Source organism: Pseudorasbora parva, chromosome 23, assembly GCF_024679245.1.
Source record: "Pseudorasbora parva isolate DD20220531a chromosome 23, ASM2467924v1, whole genome shotgun sequence".
Taxonomy (NCBI): domain Eukaryota; kingdom Metazoa; phylum Chordata; class Actinopteri; order Cypriniformes; family Gobionidae; genus Pseudorasbora; species Pseudorasbora parva.
The window spans coordinates 23878725-23900374 of NC_090194.1; the positions used below are offsets into that span (position 1 = coordinate 23878725).

General features: G+C 43.3%; 1 pseudogene; it reads right to left on the bottom strand.

Annotated features, from left to right (window-relative positions):
- Positions 1-702: 702 nt before the first annotated feature.
- LOC137062379 (putative nuclease HARBI1) lies at positions 703-1867 on the bottom strand (annotated as a pseudogene).
- Positions 1868-21650: the final 19783 nt, after the last annotated feature.

The following is a 21650-nucleotide window of genomic DNA, read 5'->3' on the forward strand; positions in this document are numbered from 1 at the left end:
ACTCTGTTCTGCAGTAGAGGGAAATGCAGTGTCCCTGTTGAAGCCTGCACACATGTGCACATAGTCTCCCACACAGATGTCAGTATGCAGCAGACAGAACACATTGCCTGCTGAACATAGCCTGCTTTATAATGGGTATGCTTTACATTGGCCTACTTTTATTTATTAGGGTGACGCAAATGATGAAGACACTCTCTCTGTGTGTTCTGAAACAGCTGCTGAGGTAAATGCACTGGACTTTTTATTATGACACCCATTTGAAGGCGTCATAAATAAGTGACTGGCCCTTACCCTTATTTTTCACAACCTGCCCCAGAAACTGAGGCCTCTACTTCAATGGGCTACAGGAGGAATGTGAACAAAGTAATGCTTTAAACCATTTACATAAATTACAGTCAGTCCTAGTCATGCCACTTTTTTCTTTTTGATTTAACCTTCAGAAAACTTTAAATTGTTTGTGGTGGAATTATGTTTCAAGTGGAAGCAGACTCAGGCATCAGGGTCCTTTACAAAAGGAGTCTAGAACTAGACTGTTCCCTAAAGGAGCTGGACTGTGAGCTGAAGATACTCCAAATAAATAAATAAAAAATCAATTGGAGATTCAACAGCTGGAATATTTATTCATTTAAGTGACCTTTATTTTGCTCTTTCTTCCTCCCTAGCCACAAGACCAATAAAATAGTTTGAGACCAGTCTACAGTGTCAATGTGCTTTTATTAAGTAAAATATTGTGTTGTGTCGCTCCTTTCTGATGGTGGCTATGTTGTGCAGAATGGCACATGCAGCCACTATCTGTGATGCCCGCTCTGTTGACACTCTTAAGCACCGAAGGCAGTTGAAACGTGCCTTTAGGATGCCAAAGGTCATCTCGATCTTGACCCTGGTTTTACTGAGGGCCACATTGAAGTGGTTTTGTGGCCCTGTGTGAGGATCAGGATGGGGAGTTAGCAAAAACCTCTGGCATGCATAACCCCTGTCTCCTACCAACAGGCCATCAAAAATCCCTGTCATGGAACAGAAAAGGGGAGGTTGTCACAATTAAAATAAACACTTCAGAGTGTTTTGTACAGTACCAAATTTAACTTGCCTTTCCCAAAGCACTGACACAACACAGACTCACGGAAAATTCGGGATTCATGCACTGAGCCAGGCCATTTAGCATCCAAACTTGTGATCATGTAATCTGCAGATTAAATGTACAGTAAATCATTGTCCTGTTAAAGTTATTATTCATTTAAAGGTTAATGAAAATATTAAATGCAAATGAAAAATCCTCTCACCTGAACATTAAGGCTGTGAAAGGACTTTCTGTTAACATAATCAGCCTCATGTTCTCCTAGAGCAGTGGAGATTGCAACAAGTGTGCAGTCTATTGCTCCTATGACTCTAGGGAATCCTATTATAGGATTTAAACAAATATATTTAATTCTTAAGCTAAGGTATAATATATTTAAGTGCTCTAAATAAAATCTGCTTTTTTTAATATATATATATATAAAAAATAAAGATCCTGCATGTGACCGGTTAAATTGTCCATATGTCACCCTATCAATATCTTACCGGCAATTGTAATAAAAGCCCTCTTTTATGTACATGGTTGATAAATGTCCAGGGAACACAATGAAGCCATTTATGTACCCCTGCAGTGCAAGGATCACCTTGCGAATGGTTCGACAAACCGTGTTTTTCCCAAGGTTCTCTGCATCACGACCACATACAAGTATGTATCACTTGCAAAAAATTGCAACACAATACATACCATTTGCGGTATAGTAAGGGCATGGCTTCGGCGAGTCACATTTGCAATGTGCGGCTCAAGAAGTTTTTTTTTTTTTGGGGGGGGGGGGGGGGGTTCTGTTTTATGCATACTGAGCTTTTTACACTGTAAAAGACTTGGAACATCCTTAATATAGACAAAGTTTAAAAAACTAATGTTGGACATTTGATGGAGTATTTCTGTGTCAAAAATACTCCTTCCGGTTTCTCACAAGTTTCGGAGAGTTTTTTTTCGAGTATGGGTCCGCTTGACGTCAAGAGAGCGGTAGGTCCTTGTTTTGGCCGTACGGCTCTTCTCCCAAAAGGGTACGCGTGACTAGAGGCGAGAGAGCAAATGCACGGCCATAAACACTCTCTCAGCTGCAGATTCACTCATCCGTGAACACTTATGTCGTTATAGTCCGCACCGCGCTCCACTTTATGAGTGACATCAAGCGACTTCAACGCTTCAGCACAGCATTCCGGGAAGGCAGATTTGAACCGATTTGAACGCAGAAATGACGCGAAGCTTCACAACATCGCAGATCTCCACGGTCACTGCTGTCACAGGACTTCACCAACTCATACCAAAGAAGTGTGTTTTTGACGGAGTGGTCCCAGCGATAAAGGTTCGGTCCTGCTTTGGAAGCAGGCGGTGAGTAAAACTGCTTCAAATGTCTATGTTGTTGGCTATCATCGTGTAAGTAAACATCAGTGTAACGCGGTTAGTAGCTGGAAAGGAAGGAGGCGGGAACCGGCGAACGTTCAAAACTTTTATTTAAAATAAATAAACAAAACGAAAGTAAAACCGCGGGCAGCCCCTCACGGACGACTGCCGGCAAACACACCAAATAAAACGTGGGCATCCCCTCACGGACGACTGCCCACATAAACATAATAAACACGTAAAACAAAACTCAACATAAATCCAGGCCTGGTCCTCTCTTGTCTTCGCAGGCCGGGGGGCACTCCCAAGACTGCGCTCTACTCCCCCCCCCCCTCTCCTGGGGGGGGGGGGGGGGGGGGCGATCACGGCGGCCGCGGCACCTGGGGGTAAGGACAGCGAGGGGAGACCGGTGTGTCATGCAGCTGGCACTTGTCAACACTAATCACCGGCCCACTCTCACGGTCCCTCGCCCCACTGCCTGTCACACCACAATCAGTAAACGACACAATCATGTATCGTTAATTTATCAATGGAGCATGCGATCTATGGTGTGTTTAAATACATTTGTTTAGCTGACCACTATAGGTGTCAGTAAAACCACCCAAACATAAACCTAGCGTTCTCACAAAGCGTGCTTCGTCATTCAAATGCGCTAACGGTTAGTCCATTGTTGTTCAATGTATAACATTACACTAGTCTGACGTGCATAACTGTTTTGCTTGCTACTGCTAAGGTTTATTCACATACAATAGTCCATAAACCGAATCATGTTATCATAAACTGCGAATACAGTACATACCACAGAGACGGACGTCCTGATGTTGTTGCTTCTCCTGTTCAATTTATTTCAGCCTCCGGATCTGATTCTGGATCATATATGTATTAGTTGAATCTGATTTAGGGTAGCGTTTTCTTCTCCATGCTTGAGGATGTCAGCTTTCAGAAGCTCTCGTGCTGTAGCTGCGCGCGCGTCATTCTTTAGCTCCGCCCACACGATACGCCTCCAGCCGCTCGTTTTTTTCTGGAAAGACTCGGTACAGCCTATATTTCTTTTATAAACATAATCAAACTAAAGACTTTTCGGAGATATGAAGGATGCAATACTACTCTATAGGTACTCAAGATTGACATGAGATTGACTGAAACTGAGTGTTTCACCCCCCCTTTAAACATATCTGGCTAGCGAGCTAAACTGGCTTCATGGTATAGGCCCCAGTTCAGTTCAGTTCAGTTCAGGCATTGTTCAGAAACTTCAAGCTGGCTTAAGGACTACAGAATCCCCTGTGTTACTGGATTCAAACTGGAACAAAATAATGGATTCAGAAGGAACAAGAGGGAACAAAACTCTCACGATTTGTATTATATTGTATTTTCACTTGTTTAGTAATTCTGTTACTGATGTGGTGTCTCATGTGTACTGTATGTGTTAAGGTTCCCAGTACTGGAGACAAACCTCTAGAAAAATTTACGCAATGGACATTAGCCATTTTTCCAGGCTTCATCACAGACGAAAAATGATGAGGTGATTGATTGATATTATTTTATTGGATCTATTAAGTTTATTTTAATTTTGTTATTACCAGGTACATTATTTGAATGTATGTAATTATTGATAGTTACAAACAAGTGTCTGTCTGTCTGTCTGTCTGTCTGTCTATCTAATCTTGGTCGAAAATGAGATAACGATACTGTGTAAATGCTCTCCACACATAGTGTATGTTTATAATACTTTCACTTAAAATCCACTAAATCCCAGCCTCAGCCCATTCAGAAGTACCAGTACTTAGGTAGAAAACTATCCGACTCAGAAAAAAAAACTTCTTCTTTTAGATGAACAATGATGTATTTAAAAAAATATCCTTAGTCCATCAAGGTTTATAAGTTATGAATGGCAGCCCAAACCTTTTAAATGCATCGATTTGCTTAAGGTCTTTATTATCCCCCTGGAGTCATATGGATTAATTCATGGATGGATGCATTTTTTTTTCTTTCTTCAAAATTTGGGTTGCCATTCACAAACATTATAAATCTTGGAAGACTAAGCATATTTTTAAATGTATGTCTGATTGTGTTCATCTGAAAAAAGATAGTCATATACACCTAGGATGGCTTAACGGTGAGTAAATCATGGAATTTATTTTTGGGTGAGCTATCCTTTTAAGTGTTTATAAAAAATGTTTTTGCTATATGTGAGTGCAGCATTTACACACTCTGGACTTTCTTATAGAGATGCTTTTCTAGGTTGTGATATTGCACAAACACACATTTTTATTTTATTTTTCTGATAAGGAGCATGTAAGTGTTCTAGAGTGTGAAATTGCACACAAATGTAAAATCCTTAAATTTTGTTCTGCAGTGGAGTTTATACAGTACAACAGTGTACCAGGTTGTACAATTTCACGTAAAAAAAAAAAAAAAAAGTATCATCCCAATTTATAGATACTGTTCTTGTACTAGAATTGGTAAGGTGTTTAATTTCCAGGGAAGAAGTTCCAGGTTGTAAAATCCCACACATTTACACAGCTGTGTATACATTTTAGGGCAAAGAATTAAGGAGTGTTAACCTTTTAAGATATTTTATTTGTCTTTCCTAATTGGTAAGAAATTGTATAGACATGGTGTGAGATTGCACACACATTTTTTTTTTATTTTTCTGATAAGGAGCATGTAAAAGTGTTCTAGAGTGTGAAATTGCACACAAATGTAAAATCCTTGACTTTTGTTCTGCAGTGGACAATAATACTTTTTTAATACAATAATACTTCAGTACAACAGCGTACCAGGTTGTACAATTTCACGTAAAAAAAGAAAATATGTATCCCAACTTATAGATCCTGTTCTTGTACTAGAATTGGTACGGTGTTTGTTTTCCAGGGAAGAAGTTCCAGGTTGTAAAATACGCCACACTTACACAGCTGTGCATGCATTCCAGGAATTATGGAGCGTTAACTTTTTAAGATATTTTATTTGTCTTCTCTCATTGGTAAGAAATTGTATTTAACATTGTTCAATGTGTTTTAATAAATGTTTGTTCAAACAAGTACATGCTTGATACACTTTAATTTGCTCAAATTACAGCTACTGGTTGTACAAATCTTAACCAAAAATAGACATTTTTATTTAAGTAGACTTAATTCACTAAATTTTGTTCACAAAATGAGACCCACAATCTTATTTAAAAAGATAGTCAATTAAAATTTAAATTCCACTATCTTCACGAAGAGTGCATGGAGATGCACCACCTTTAAAGATGTGAATATCTGTGAGTAATGTTAACCACTTCAGCTCTGCAGCACATTTTGAATTTTTTTGAGTCTGAGAGCATATCTGAATTTAAGAGTGCCCTACACATACATTGGAGTAAATCGATTAAAATGGCCTCATTTTACAGAAAACACTCCAAATATTAACACAGTGGTGGAATATTGCATATAAACTATTGTATCTATTCACACTTTTATGATAAACATACAAAAAAAATAGATATTTTTGTTTTTAATTAATTAATTAATTAATTAATATATATATATATATATATATATATATATATATATATATATATATATATATATATATATATATATATATATATATACACACTATATAAAGTACTATATAAATACTATAAATACTATAAATACTATATAAATACTAAATATATATATATACTATATAAAGTTACTGAGATTTATCTGGCCAAAGTATCTAATAACTCCTAGTCATCTGCATTGACATAAGCCTGCCACTAGGAAATCGAAAAGAAGGCTGAGTGGTCTAGAAGCATGATTGACATGTTTGAGCTGAGATTCTCAGCTTTTGTCAATGATGCAAATATGTGATGACATCATCAAAAATTGGAGCTAACATCAACAATCAAAACTAAGGATAATAAGAGTATTTGTCTGCGTCACATGTGTTGATCTGGGGGAGGTTGAATTCAGACCGCATTATTTTCTTTTATGTAATATAAATGCAGAAGTTATTGGGTTATTAAGAAAGCTGAGGTTCAAATCTTTCAAATTATACCATAGGCTAGGGTAGACCGAGTACAGTTGGTACACTTTTTGCTTTTTCAGTTACCACACCAAAACTGAGGTCTGAAAATCAGTGTTTTTTTTCATTTGACATTTCCTTTACTTGTCTACTAAAATATTAATAATTCTTAACATCCATAAGTAGGTCATATTTGCCACAATTAGCTCATTAACACAATAAGCTTTTCGTTCCAACTGTACCCATGTTGGGTACAGTTGGAACAGTACCCGAGTACAGTTCACTCTAAAAACTAATACTATGATTTACTCAATTTTTTTGGTGAAACATTTTTACACTAAAAAAATTGAGTAAATTTTAAAGCAATGAAATCAATTATAGACACCATATGAACTGAATAAATGTAAGTAAAAAAATTAAGTAGATCTGAGTAACGGCATTTGTTACATTATCAAATTCAATTGAGTAGAAAAAATTGGATAAAAAGCATTAAAAAAACAATATTTATGACTAATATGAACTGTTTTTACTTATGAGTATTACTAACTTGTATAGTATAACTTTAATTTCCTCTAAACCCTTGTAAAATACTCCACAGTCCACACAAACACATACATGACATGGCCTTTATTGTCGACGAGTAAGTTACAGCAATAACGTTACAGCATATACTGTTTTGACATGTTAAGAATAACAGTTATTTTACAACATTTAAACTCATGTAACAGACATTTTAAGTAAAAATTAAACATTTTAAAAGTAATTCAAGTGTAATCAACCGGTCTGTTATCCCATTTCCACCGTATCAGCGCTGTTTCTCGAGCCTGAGATGGACTAACGTTACGGTCTGCGGGTGGACTTTGAACTTGAGACCGGTTTCATTCGTAGCTGAAAGATGCTGCGAGGCGCCAGACTCCATAACCTGACAATAAACAAACAGTGCCCAGTTTAAATAAGATTTTATCATCCAAATTCATTATATTAATTATCTTTACGAATAAAGTTTTGTGTTTTGAGCAACACAGCAGGCGTTTCAAAGACCAACGCCACACGTTAACTTAAGGTGACTCACACTGCGTCTCTAGATGTTGTTTTGAACTAAACAAAATGCCTTTTAGCACAGTAATGATTATATAGATAAAACAAAACATACAAACCTGAATTTCACAGAGGAAATGCCCCACTGCGACGCTGAGAAGAAGAAACTGCTCGGGTGACTGAGGAGAATTCAAATATCGTCTCGGTTACGTATGTAACCCTCGTTCCCTGAGGAGGGAACGGAGACGTAACGTCAGTGACTGACGAATGGGGGTTTCGCTTAGAAGCCTGTCATCTCCGAGACTAGAAAGCGCCCAATGGCAGTGCCAATGCCATGGGCATGCGAGATTTGCATGCGTAACTCCGCCTACCCACGTGGGTATATAAGGAAGTAACTGGCATCATCGCATTATGTTTTACCTGCTGAGGAGCCAAGTTGAACTCCGTTCCAGCGGTACAGCGGATGTGGCAACGGGACGTTACGTCTCCGTTCCCTCCTCAGGGAACGAGGGTTACATACGTAACCGAGACATTCCCTTTCGTTCAGTCACTCCGACGTAACGTCAGTGACTGACGAATGGGGGTCCCAATGCAATAACGCCACTCGGCTGTCTTCCAGTGCCCTGCGCAAGCGTGAGAACCCTGATGCGAGTTAGGACGGTCAAAGGCCTCTACTTAACGCAGGAATACCAAGGTACACTGGGAGGCATATTCCAGGAGGAGATATGCGCCAAGATGCCTACCCGTAGGGAGGACTTAGGAATACACGTATGACCCCGGGGGGCTGCATACGGAAGATCACTGGGGTACCAGCCGCAGGTGGATTTTTAACCCCAGGGGGGGCAAGGTTGCCAAGGGAATACACCCGCTCAGGGAGGCTTACGGTGGAAATACACATGTGGGGGTCGCCGGAGGGGAACCATGCACATGGGGCACCTGGCCGGACACGAGTGTCTGGGCTAAGGGCAGACTTACTGGCGTCGGCGTCGTCAGTGCTGGAGGAACTCAGGGCTCTCGGGGAACTCACCTGAGAAGAATATCGCACGTATCCAGTCCGTGGAGTGGAATGGCGAGCAAGCGAAGACACCTGAGCCAATCCATTACTGGCCACTTGTAGAGGCGAGTACATAGTCGGATACAGGCTCCACTCGGAGGTTATAAAACCTGGCGAATGTGTTTGGTGTCGCCCAGCCTGCAGCTCTGCAGATGTCTGTCAGCGGAGCGCCATGTGCTAACGCCCAAGAGGAGGCCACACTCCGGGTGGAATGGGCCCTGACCCCAAGGGGACATGGGCGTCCCTGCTGCTGGTAAGCCAAAACAATGGTGTCCACTATCCAGTGGGACAGCCTTTGCTTTGAGAGAGCCTTCCCTTTCAGCTTCCCACCATAACAGACAAAGAGCTGGTCTGAGGTCCTGAAACACTGCGTCCTGTCTACGTAAGCGCGAAGGGCGCGTACTGGACAGAGCATTGCCAAGGCTGGGTCTGCCTCCTCCAAAGGCAGCGCTTGCAGGTTCACCACCTGGTCTCTGAACGGAGTGGTGGGAACCTTGGGCACATATCCAGGCCGGGGTCTCAGGATCACGTGAGAGTCAGCCGGCCCGAATTCCAGGCTTCGTCAACCGAAAATGCCTGCAGGTCCCCTACCCTCTTAATGGAGGCCAGTGCGGTCAGGAGCGCTGTCTTCATAGACAAGAACTTAATATCTACTGACCGCAAAGGCTCAAATGGGGCCCTCTGCAGAGCACTTAAAACTACTGAGAGGTCCCAAGAGGGCACGAGAGGAGCACGAGGAGGATGTAGTCTCCTCGCACCCCTCAGGAACCTGATGACCAGGTCGTGCTTACTTACCGTTTTCCCGTCCAGGAGGTCATGGTAGGCGGCGATAGCGGCCACATAAACCTTCAGGGTGGATGGAGACAGCCTTCGATCCAACCCTTCCTGGAGGAAAGAGAGCACGGACCCGATCGGGCATTTCCAGGGGTCTTCTTGGCGAGAAGAGCACCAATTGACGAAGAGGTTCCACTTCAACGCATAGGCCTGTCTCGTGGAATCGGCCCGAGCGGAAGTGATGGTAGCCACCACCAGAGGTGGTAGGGTACTCAAACCTGCCGCGTCCCGTCCAGGAGCCACACGTGGAGGTTCCAAAGATCGGGACGCGGGTGCCACAGGGTGCCCCGTCTCTGAGAGAGTAGGTCTTGTCTCAGAGGAATTGGCCAGGGAGGGGCTGTCGCAAGGAGTACTAGTTCTGGGAACCAGGTCCGGCCGTGCCAGTACGGGGCGACCAAAATGACCTGCTCCTTGTCCTCCCAGACCTTGCACAGAACACGTGCAAGAAGGCTCACTGGGGGAAACGCATACTTGCGTAGGCCCCGTGGCCAGCTGTGCGCCAGTGCATCCGTGCCGAGCGTGCCCTCGGTCAGGGAATAGTACAGGCTGCAGTGGGACGACTCGTGGGAGGCAAACAGATCTACCTGTGCGTCCCCGAACTGATCCCAAATCAGCTGGACCGACTGGGGATGGAGTCTCCACTCCCCAGGGATTGGCTGAACCCGTGAGAGCTCATCGGCTGCACGGTTCAGGATCCCCGGGATATGGACAGCACGAAGGGACCTCAGGCGCTTCTGACTCCATAAAACGAGATGGCGGGCGAGTTGAGACATGCGGCGGGAGCGTAGACCGCCCTGGTGGTTGATGTACGCTACTACGGCCGTGTTGTCCGATCTGACTAGTACGTTTTGACCCTTCAGCAACGCTCGGAAGCGGTGCAGGGCGAACCGTACTGCCAGCAGCTCGAGGCAATTGATATGCAGGCGGCTCTGGCTCTCTGACCAAGAGCCGGCGGCTGCATGTCCATTGCACATGGCACCCCAACCCGTGGTGGACGCATCTGTTGACACAACAACATGCCGGGAAACTCGTTCTAAGGGCACTCCTGCCCGTAGAAAGCTGAGGTTCGACCACTGGGTGAGTGTCTGTCTGCAGGCCTGAGTCACTGGGACCCGGAGCGTGCCAGACTGCCATGCCCATCTCGGGACTCGATCGCGAAGCCAGTGCTGAAGCGGTCTCATATGAAGCAATCCGAGCGGCGTCACCGCGGCTGCAGATGCCATATGCCCCAGGAGCCTCTGAAACAGTTTCAGTGGAACCGCACTCTTGCTCTCTATCTGCCTGAGGCAAGTCAGCAGTGACTGCGCGCGCAAGCCGGTAAGCTGCGCGCACATGGCGACCGAGTCGATCTCCATACCGAGAAAAGAGATCCTTTGCATGGGGCAGAGTTTGCTCTTCTCCCAGTTGACCCGAAGGCCCAAACGAGCTAAGTGGTGGAGAACCAGGTCTCTGTGTTCGCACACCCGGTCCCGAGAGTGGCCCAGTATGAGCCAGTCGTCGAGATAGTTCAGGATGCGAACCCCTTGTTGCCTGAGTGGCGCAAGGGCTGCCTCGACAATCTTCGTGAAGACGCGAGGGGACAGAGCTAGCCCGAATGGTAGTACGGCATACTGATATGCCCGCCCTTCGAACGCAAACCGCAGGAACGGTCTGTGTCGCGGAAGGATGGACACATGGAAGTACACGTCCTTCAGGTCGATCGCTGCAAACCAATCGCATGGACGAACGCATTCGAAAAGGCGTTTCGCAGTCAACATCCTATACGGAAGCCTGTACAGGGATCGGTTCAGGACGCGAAGGTCCAGGATCGGTCGTAACCCACCGGATTTCTTCGGTACAATGAAGTAAGGGCTGTAGAAGCCGGACTTCATCTCGGCTGGAGGGACGAGCTCGACCGCACCCTTCGCCAGTAGGATCACAATCTCCGCACGCATGACTGGGGCATTGGACCCCACCACGGTGTACCGGACACCCCGGAAGCGGGGAGGAGCTCGCGCGAACTGAATCGCGTAGCCAAGCCGGATGGTCCGTGCGACCCAGCGGGACAGTCCCGGCAGCTGAAGCCACGCTCCCAGGGAGTGTACCAACGGGGTCATGCGGAGCACCGGCGTACCCTCGGTGGGGCAGCGAGGCAGCGTTACCGGCCCGGACTCGGGTGGCGTAGCGGCCCGGTGTCGGGGCGGCAGTAACAGCTGCGCCCTGACTGAGGAGACCAGGGAAGGACTCGCGTTCCACTGGGGTCTGCTCTGAGAGGGGGCTGGCGACAGAGAGGGACGAGAGCGGCGTGGCCCGGGGGCGGCGCACACTGCCGTCACCGGTCTCTGTGTGCTCAGAGATGGGTATGTCAGTTCTTTCTTTAACCACATTAGGGTGCTGCCACCCCAGGGGGCGGCAGCGGAACGAAAGATTCTTCCCGGGCCCTCCACCGGGGGAAGGAGCGGCCCTGCTGCCGTCTCCTGGAAAGAACTGCCCATCTCTGAGCTGTCTGCGTCAGGAGCGCCGCTTGGCCTGGCGTTTAGTGGGCCGCGGGGCTGGCGCGGACTGGGGTGGCTTCTTGCGGCGCGTTCCGCGGCGCGGCCCGGGTGAAGGCTGCTGCTGTGGCCGCGCGGGAGCGGGGGGGGGGACCGCAGGAGGCCGCCCTCGGCGGCGAGGCAGCTTTGGCGACTGTGCCGGCGGCGCTTGGGGTGCAGCAGCGGGCCGCCGGGGCAGTATGTGCTTAATAGCCTCAGTCTGCTTCTGGGCGGCCGAGAACTGTTGGGCGAAGCTCTCGACCGCACCGCCGAATAGCCCAGCCTGGGATATGGGGGCGTCTAGGAAACGAGTCCGCTCGGCGTCCCGCATATCGGCCAGGTTGAGCCATAGATGTCTCTCCTGGACCACGCATGTGGACATCACCCGGCCCAGGGAGCGTGCGGTAACCTTCGTCGCCCGGAGAGCGAGGTCGGTCGCGGCACGCAGCTCATCTCTGAGCCCTGGGTCGGCTCCACCCTCGTGCATGTCGCACAGCAACTTGGCCTGGTAGGCCTGGAGGGTTGCGATGGCATGCAAAGAGGCGGCAGCCTGCCCCGCAGCTCTGTAGGTCTGGAGCGCCGAACGAAACCCGCGGACCGGCCGAGACCGAGGCCGCGGGCTCCATCACAATGCTCGCGGGTACCGGTGCAACAGAGGGGGGTGTGGGCCGAGGCATGAGCGTCGGAGCTGTGTTCCACACCATCACCCTCAGGCCACCAGCCGAAGAGACGCCCTGCGGACCGGATGAGACCGAGGCCGCGGACACGTCAGATCGGGGGGTGACGGAGGGGACTCTCACTCCGGCGGCCGCACGGAGATCATTGAGTCTCGCCCGCAACACGGAGATGGCCAAGTTCCCGCAGTGAGAACATGACTCATCCACAAGCGCCGCCTGAGCATGCTGGAAGCCCAAGCATGCCAGACAGTGCGAGTGCCCATCAGAAGAGTGTAGAGACCGGCCACACCCAGAAGCACACGGGCGAGACATCCTGCAAAGGACGTGCCACGTGTGAGCTCTTTTGTGAGAGGATTAACCTCGCAGTCGATGCCGAAGCGCCCAGGGGACCACACACCAACTGGAAACCAATCGTCTGACCAGCAGGCAGGAAGTATGTGACCGCTGGAACGCGCCGAACACCAACACCGACTGGAAAATCCTGATCGTCTCGAAGAACTGACTTAACTCAGAAGGCTTATAGGAGTGAAAGGTATGTAACCCTTGGCTCCGAAGCATTAAAACATAATGCGATGATGCCAGCTACTTCCTTATATACCCACATGTAGGCGGAGTTACGCATGCAAATCTCGCATGCCCATGGCATTGGCACTGCCATTGGGCGCTTTCTAGTCTCGGAGATGACAGGCTTCTAAGCGAAACCCCCATTCGTCAGTCACTGACGTTACGTCGGAGTGACTGAACGAAAGGGATATCCGCACTCACTCAACCGTCGAGATGTCGTCACGTCAGAGGGTGGGGGAGGGGCGCATTGTTTTAATCGAGTAAACTTACTCAATTTCTTCAGTGTGTGTTAAATATTAATAATCTTGATTTTAATTAAGTAATATTTGTGGTTCTTAAAACATATCGGTTTAATTCTCTATTCTCAAATATTTTGAAATAAATTTCACAAATTTATTAAGCATATTTAAATTAAATAATTGGTTATTTGAATACTAAATTATTTTAGTGAAAAAAACTTAAAAATAACTATACATTTTAGACAAAATTAATTGTTGGATTTTTAGTCAATTATTTTGGTATGTTTAAAGGGTTACTTCAGCGATTAGCATATGGCTTTGTATCAGTAGAAACCCTGGAGAATATTCAAATTATTGTGCTTTTCCCCCTCATATCTCCCTGAGACAAGAGATTTATGCATTTTATTTCTGGAAAAATTCCTCCTATGATGCAAAATGACGATTTTTGCATCATAGGAGGAATGTTTGCCCAGAGGCTAAAGACTACAGCCAGCAGAGGGAGCCATTTCCGCATGTTTTGAATCTGCGCATGGGGGATGGGAGATTACACTCAGCTGGCAGGGAGAGCTCAGCTTGCAGACAGGATCATTTAAACGGAGCTATGGTGAGCAATGTAAGTCTTTTAACTTCTCAAATTCATTTCTATGAAAGTTAAGCTTGCAAAGGCATGAACTGAAACGCGTGCCAGACTGAACTCCTGTGTGAATGTATGCCGCGAATGTAGTCGCGATTACCTCAGCTCTCATCACTCGTGCAGTTAGTGCTCAGGGCTGTGACACTCGCGCGGTGACTCACTCATTATATTGAAAAGACACGTTCAGTTTTTAATTGTAGTGTCTTCTCTAACTCAGTCACAGTAATGAAGTTGGTGGTGTTGGGAATGGCCTCACAGGGCAGCGAAGCATTCTGGGAATTGTAGTCTTTCATCCCCATGGGACAAAAATACATTTTCTGTCTTTTCTCAGTCTAGAAGACACCAAATTCAAAAATATTTTCACATTTCTACTGCATTGATGACCCAGTTTAAATACAGATTCATCTTCCCAGCGCTGAAGTACCCCTTTAAAACCTATAGAAATATCAGTTTCATAAGATGAATCAGTGTGTTACCCTTAAGCAGGCGGCGAGTGTCCAAGTCACGGGAGGTGACAGACAGGGTGCGGGGGAGTACACTTCCACAGCTAGAGCTTTGAGACAGCGGCATATGGGGCTAAATAATTAAGAAAATGGAGTAAAACAGAAAGTTTAAACCTCCCTTTAGCATAAAACCAGAAACACTGACATTTTTTATGTAAATTACTCTTTTAAGATTGTATCAAATACTTTTCCAATGTGCCGTATCTTTTGTCTGACCTTGGGAGACAGACTGCGATTAAGGACAGAGTTTAAGGTTCCAGAGCTTTGCCTTTTACGGGACATATCACTGTCATTCAGCAGAACACTGCCCTCTTTACTGCAATTACTTCGCTTCCCTTTCCTTTCCCTTCCCTTTACTTCCCTTTAACAAAAACCATCAAGTAAATGATATTGAGAGATTTTATTAAGTTAATAAAGTTAATTATTACTGTGATATTTACTAAGCCACTGAATTATTTTTTAGAGTGTTGAGACATCCATCCATAATGCTGTAAAACTGCCCAACCCATTCATTGAATTTGTAAAATACCTTTAAAATGAGAATTCAACATTTTTTTATTTCCATTCAGTATTTTATTTGATTATTTATCAGTAAAAAAATGGCCATTTGCCATTGGCAGATTATTTTGCTTATTTTAAGTAAAAACTATAGGGGAAAAAAATTAAATCCCAAAACAAGACGGATTTTTACTAGTCTAGTAAATACTTCTTACTTTATTTATTTTTTTATTTAATATTTTTGATGTTTGGATTTGAAATAAGACAAAAATACTATAAGAAAAGCATTTCATTGTGCAACTAAATTGCATGTGCTGCAATAGGATTCTAGTGCGGGGTACAATTGATACACTGCGTCTCAAATGTACCCTGCTGACCACCTTGGACATTTCTCCATATTTTACGACTGCCTTACATGACAATCATGCAATATGCCAGTTTTCAGAGCACAGATTAAGGTTTAAGAAAATGTAAGTTAACTTTAACAGTCATGTAAGGATGAGAAGCTATTCAATGTGGAAGAGCTGTGGTGAAATGAAAAATTGACCTTAGAAAAAAAACTTTCACCGATATCTTCGGACTGGAGAAGCGCACAGACTTCAAATTTTCCACGATTGAAGAGGACACTAATATGCATGTGCGAAGCAAATATCACAGATCAGACCTGTTGTGCACGCAAGTTATTTGAGGTGTCTCAAATGTACCCCTGTGGTGCTCGAGTTATAGATTTTTAAAAAAAAGATGCAATATCCAATGGGGGGTGCACATAACTGCTTCCTGAAAATGTCTGTAATTGTTGTTAATTACACTGTTAAAGATGACAGACAGGTCCGGAAACTGATCAATAAAGGACTGCTCTGCATATGCACAATCCTTCTTCTGTACCTTTAGATAATTTGTTTCCCTTTTTGTCTTCTAAACGAAAAAACGAAACAAGCATTAATTTATCACATTTTCGACCCTCCCTATGAGAATAAACAAATCTTGAGTCGTTTTAATATTTTTATTTTTGTTTTAATCACACTTTGTTCTAATCCGCCAAATGGAAAAACAGTAAAACCAAAATGGATAAACATCTTAAATATTCAATCTCAACATGGGCATTAACAAAATGCCTCTTTCTGCTGATTGGGCAACCAAAGATCAAGCCGCGCCATTCTTATCTCCAGAACTGCGCTTCGCCCAACAGAATATATAACCATATATCATATAAACACAGATTATTACAGCGTTTATTGCAGCTACATTTAAAGGGTTACTTCAGCGAATATCATATGGCTTTGTATTAGTAGAAACCCTGGAGTATATTTGAATGATTGTGCTCCCATCCCTCATATCCCCCTGAGACAAGAGATTTATGCATTTTATTTCTGGAAAAATTCCTCCCATGACACAAGTATCGTTAATTTGCGCCATCGGAGGAATTGTTGGCCAGAGGCTAAAGACTACAGCCAGCATAGGGAGCCATTTCCGCATGTTTTCAACTTGCGCGTGGGGGATGGGAGATCACACTCACAGCCTCAGGCTTTCATGGAAATGGTGCGCCAGCAGTTGCAAAGTAAGTCTTTCAACTTCTCAAACTAATTCCTATGAAAGTTAAACTTTCAAAGGCATGACCTGAAATTCGCCAGACTGAACATGCACTGTGAATCTATGCCACGGATGTGTTTCTGCTGAGCAACTCTCAATCTGTGAGCCGGAGGCTGCGCGCCGCACTGGACAGCGCGGAGAGACTGGCCTAAGAAGGTTTATTTATCTCTGTGCACTCATCCGAGAGCACGGAAACATCTCACAGCGCGCAAATATTGAGTTATCTTTCAAGTCTTGCGCTTGAACGGACAAACTCACATAAAAAGTATGTCAACATGTCCATCTTGATGAGTATCCAAGCAGACATAGTCTGAATAAATGAACTTCATACAGTCGAGAAAGACAATGCATATCCTTGCATTAGGTCTTAAAGGGGCAGTAGCCTTTACTGCTCTGTTTAATGTCAAACAAAAGATAAGGACATCACCCACTGCTCTTGATTGAATAGCTTGTGTAAGTTTAATAAGGATTCTTTCATTTAGACAGTGAAATATGCAACTATTTTACATTTGATTACATTAGTTACTAGGTAGAGAAATTGAATAATGACCTACCTGAAAAGCATTGTATATTTTAGTAGTATCTTTGCTCTAGTGTTTATTTGTGCTGCTGCTTGTATTTATTTGTTCTTATTTTCTTTATTTTTATTTGACAGTAGTCATTTTTCTCTGAACATAGTAAATACAGAACCGTACCGAAACCGTGAACCTAAAACCGTGATACAAACCGAACCGTGAGTGATCTTTACCGTTACATACATAGCATAATGTATGTGAGAGGGTAGCACACACATTCTGAAAGCCTTCGGGAGAATTCAGATGAGCCATTTTAATCTAGATTAATTTAGATTAATTTCAAAATGAATCTAGATTAATCGAAAGTTTTCGCCCCCCCCCCCCCTTGAACTTTGCAACCTTTTGCGCAATTTCAGGCTTCAAACATAATGATATGAAACTAATTTTTTGTGAAAAATCAACAAGCAAGTGGGGCACTAACATGAAGTGGAATGAAATTTATTGGACATTTCAAACTTTTTTAACAAATCAAAAACTGAAAAATTGGGTGTGGAAAATTATTCGGCCCCTTTACTTTCAGTGCAGCAAACTCTATCCAGAAGTTCAGTGAGGATCTCTGAATGATCCAATGTTGACCTAAATGACTAAAGATGATAAATAGAATCCACCTGTGTGTAATCAAGTCTCCGTATAAATGCATGTGCACTGTGATAGTCTCAGAGGTCCGTTTAAAACTCAGAGAGCATCATGAAGAACAAGGAACACACCAGGCAGGTCCAAGATACTGTTGTGGAGAAGTTTAAAGCTGGATTTGGATACAATGAATTTCCCAAGCTTTAAACATCCCAAGGAGAACTTTGCAAGCGATAATATTGAAATGGAAGGAGTATCAGACCACTGCAAATCTACCAAGAACTGGCCGTCCCTCTAAACTTTCACCTCATACAAGGAGAAGACTGTAGGAATATGTATATTCCAGCAGTGAGTCGCCACAACAAAGCATTCCAGAGACCCCCTCTCCGAAACCTGAACCGATCGTAAAACTAATAAAGGATGCCCCAACTGGCCCAGAGACGACAGTTCTCCCCCTTTACCTGTGTTATCTCAAAACCAGCACAAGGACAAGATGAGTCACAAGCTTCCTCTTTGTTCTTCAAGCATAACAGCAGGTAGAACCTCACGAAGAAGTGACTCATTTATTACCGACAGGCCAAATCAAACCGACAGGCCAAATCATTTATTACCGACAGTTCAAATCGCTATCGGGACACAGAGTCGCTAAAAGCTTTTTGAAGGCTGCCCGACATTAGCCAGGACCTTGTCGTCCTCTCTCCTTTCTTAACCCGTGCATTCCAAAGGCTCTTTGAACATCTCACAAAGACCTCACACCAATACAGACATGAGGAGTTGACTTAAACCATAGATTCAATAACATTAATTAATCCACCCAACAGCGCCTCAAACATATACTAAGGTATTATGTATATTTTCATGTAACTTGTAAAGTTTCTCTGTATGCAAGACATGTATTACATATGAATCTTTACTATCTCCTACTCCCATCATGGGAATAGCAAGCTGTTTGATGTCTATGTGATGGATAAATGATTCTCGTCATTTTGATGCAAGGTAAATTTGTGTAAAATGTACTGTGATCACAATAGGAAAGTTGGGTCCTTAAAAGTGTTTAATCAGACATTACACTAATGATATGCATGAACCGGAGATGTGGGCAGGAAACCCGCCCATAACAATATCTCATTGGCTGGAGGGACCTTGGGGCCCGTTTAAAACTCCCGGGCAACAAGATATCTTTGCTTTTTGTTTTGCTTCACGCTTTACTAACTGCCATGGTTTTGCGGTGACTTCTGCTTTGATCGTGCGGGCCTTTCCTGCCTGCACGCAGCATCCTCCGAGCTACCCAGAGCTCTTCATCATCACCACACTCCAAAACTCTGTCTGAACCTCACCGTAGAAAACTCCCTGAAGTCCGCGCAGTGGCACCACAGAGATGCCCGACTCGTAGCAACCAGCTAATGCCATCCAGGATCCGGCTTTTCAACCCGCAAAACCAACTATTTGTCCCCCTGACCACAACTGACCACCAGCCTAGCAACGCCGTGCTAAGAGGATGTAGTGACTGGGCTACATATATTAATAAATTAAATTAGCTCAATAGGGAATTAATATTTAATAATTTATTATTAATCATAACTGGTTATGATCAAACAATAAATCTTCAAATCACCCAATAGGACATACCTAACCTAGGTATTTAAGCAATATAAATTTGGTTAACCACAATGGATTGCAATTAACGAATATATATTAAATCATTACAGAATAACCTTTAAAGAAATAATTCAAAACTCATCTGATCCGTTCTTTTAACGAACGATCAGTACAATCTCTTATCAACTCTCAAAGCTTTTATTCTTACTACCAAATCTCTGGGAAGGTTACGCTTCTGGCCACAAAGAATAAACTTTCCGAGCTATTGGGATATTAGTTAAAGTTAATATTAATTCAATGGGATATTAATTCAAAGATACTCATGAGAGCTGTAGCTAGATCTGAACATTAAAGTGACTTATGTCTTGTGAGCAGTAACAATGACAATTAAACATGGATACAGTGGTTTTAATAATTGATACTACGAATACATACGACTAGATAAAGAATGCATGTATATACAGAATAACGACAGGTAACGAAATAGAAAAGGAGAAAGAAGAGAAAGGAAGGGTTCAGAATGGCATTTCACAAACATTACTACAGAGAGCCAGCAAAGAACAATATCACCTTAAACAGGGTTACTAGTCTTAAACGCATCTAAATTTCGATGGAATTTATACTTGCATGGGTTGCTTTGTGTTGAGTATAAAAGAATGCGTGTGGGTCCTCTCAGAAGCTGTGTCCCAAAGTGAAGGGTGCGCACTTCCAAGGCCATGCACTTCGAAGGCCAGACCAGGCCACGCCTTCAAAGTGCACGAAGTGCACGAAGGGCGAACCGAGGGACAGGGTTGCCAGGTTGGAATAATAAAACCCCTACAATTGTTATTCAAAAGTATCGGAATCACAGCCAGAATGGGCCAAAATATCCCAAAATGCGGGGCGCGGGCAGTAGAAATATTGCTTAAGTAAAGACAACTTAACCTGTGGACTATAGGCTACAAACACCCCAAAGCAACAGTAGCCTAAATGCAGCCCCATTCCAGACTTGGCAACAATGAACCAAGCGCCGTTAATGGACTAGCAGGTTCTGACAACTGACAGCGGACGTTTGTGAGGAGATTTTAAAAAGAGAAATGGAGCATATACTACTATATATATATATATATATATATATATATATATATATATATATATATATATATATATATATATATATATATATATATATATAACTTTTTTTGAGCTTTCTATTGGGTTTTGACATGCTTCAAAGCCTGCGACGATGGGCTGGACCATAAGCATGTAAATATGTAGCCGGTTAAATATTGTCAAATTGCAAATATTAGTTAACAGTTTATTTATTATGTTAAATGTAACTGTTACAATATATTTTAAACATTTAGCCTATATACGTCCAAGTTTTTTTTTTTTTTTTTAAGTAGGCCTACTTATTTTTATTCAACTCATCATCTCAGGTGCATTTTTTATGGCATGCCATGCAGCCGTCGACCGATTCGGCCCCGCAAAGCTGCGGACAGTGGAAATATGCACTCATCCCAGAGTCTCTATTGAGCATTATTCCCCATCCCGGTCCAGCTCCAGCTTCTCCCGCTCAGCGCAATGAAAGTGTTGAAAAGTGTTTTCTTCTGGTTTGGCTGATAATAAAAATGTGTTGTTTCTAATGTTAAACTTAAGTTATTTTATTGGTCTATAAATAGGCTATATTGTAAAAAGCCTACGTAGGCTAATAGACCAATTTATTTTCATTTACACATTTTAAATTACATGACAAGAAAAATATATGTATAAACATAAATGTGTTTAATGTAGCTACAAATTATAACGTGCATTACAAAAATAAACAATAGCTAGGCTATAGAAAAACCACTTCTCTTTAATTTAGCCTACGTTTGAAGTTAACGAAAATGAACAATAGACAGCAGTTCATTTAATTTACAAATAACTTAATTTAGCATAAAAAATAATAAGCTAGCCATTTAAATTGTTCTGTGTCGGCCACGCATTCAGCCTTTGGAGGATCGATGTTGACCGTCGTCAGTGAACATTCATTCATAAATATATATATATAAACTTTATTTTAGCATCTAAGTCAGCAGTTTTCGTTTGTTTGTATTTTTTCTTATAATTCTGAGTGACAGATGTCACATTTGATTTAGCCTATTTTTCTGTGATATTTGTTTTAGTTACGGTGTTGACATAGGCTATAGGCTGTAAGAAAAATAAATGATTGCACGGACAATTCCTATCCAGTGTCTCTCTTTCTGTAAGGGAAATTTAAAAGATAGATTCTGGAAACAAAATCTAAATTTAGCTGGATGAGTCGGGTCGGGAATAAAATAATTTATAGCGGGTGAGCACGGAGTGAATTTTACGCGAGCGGAAT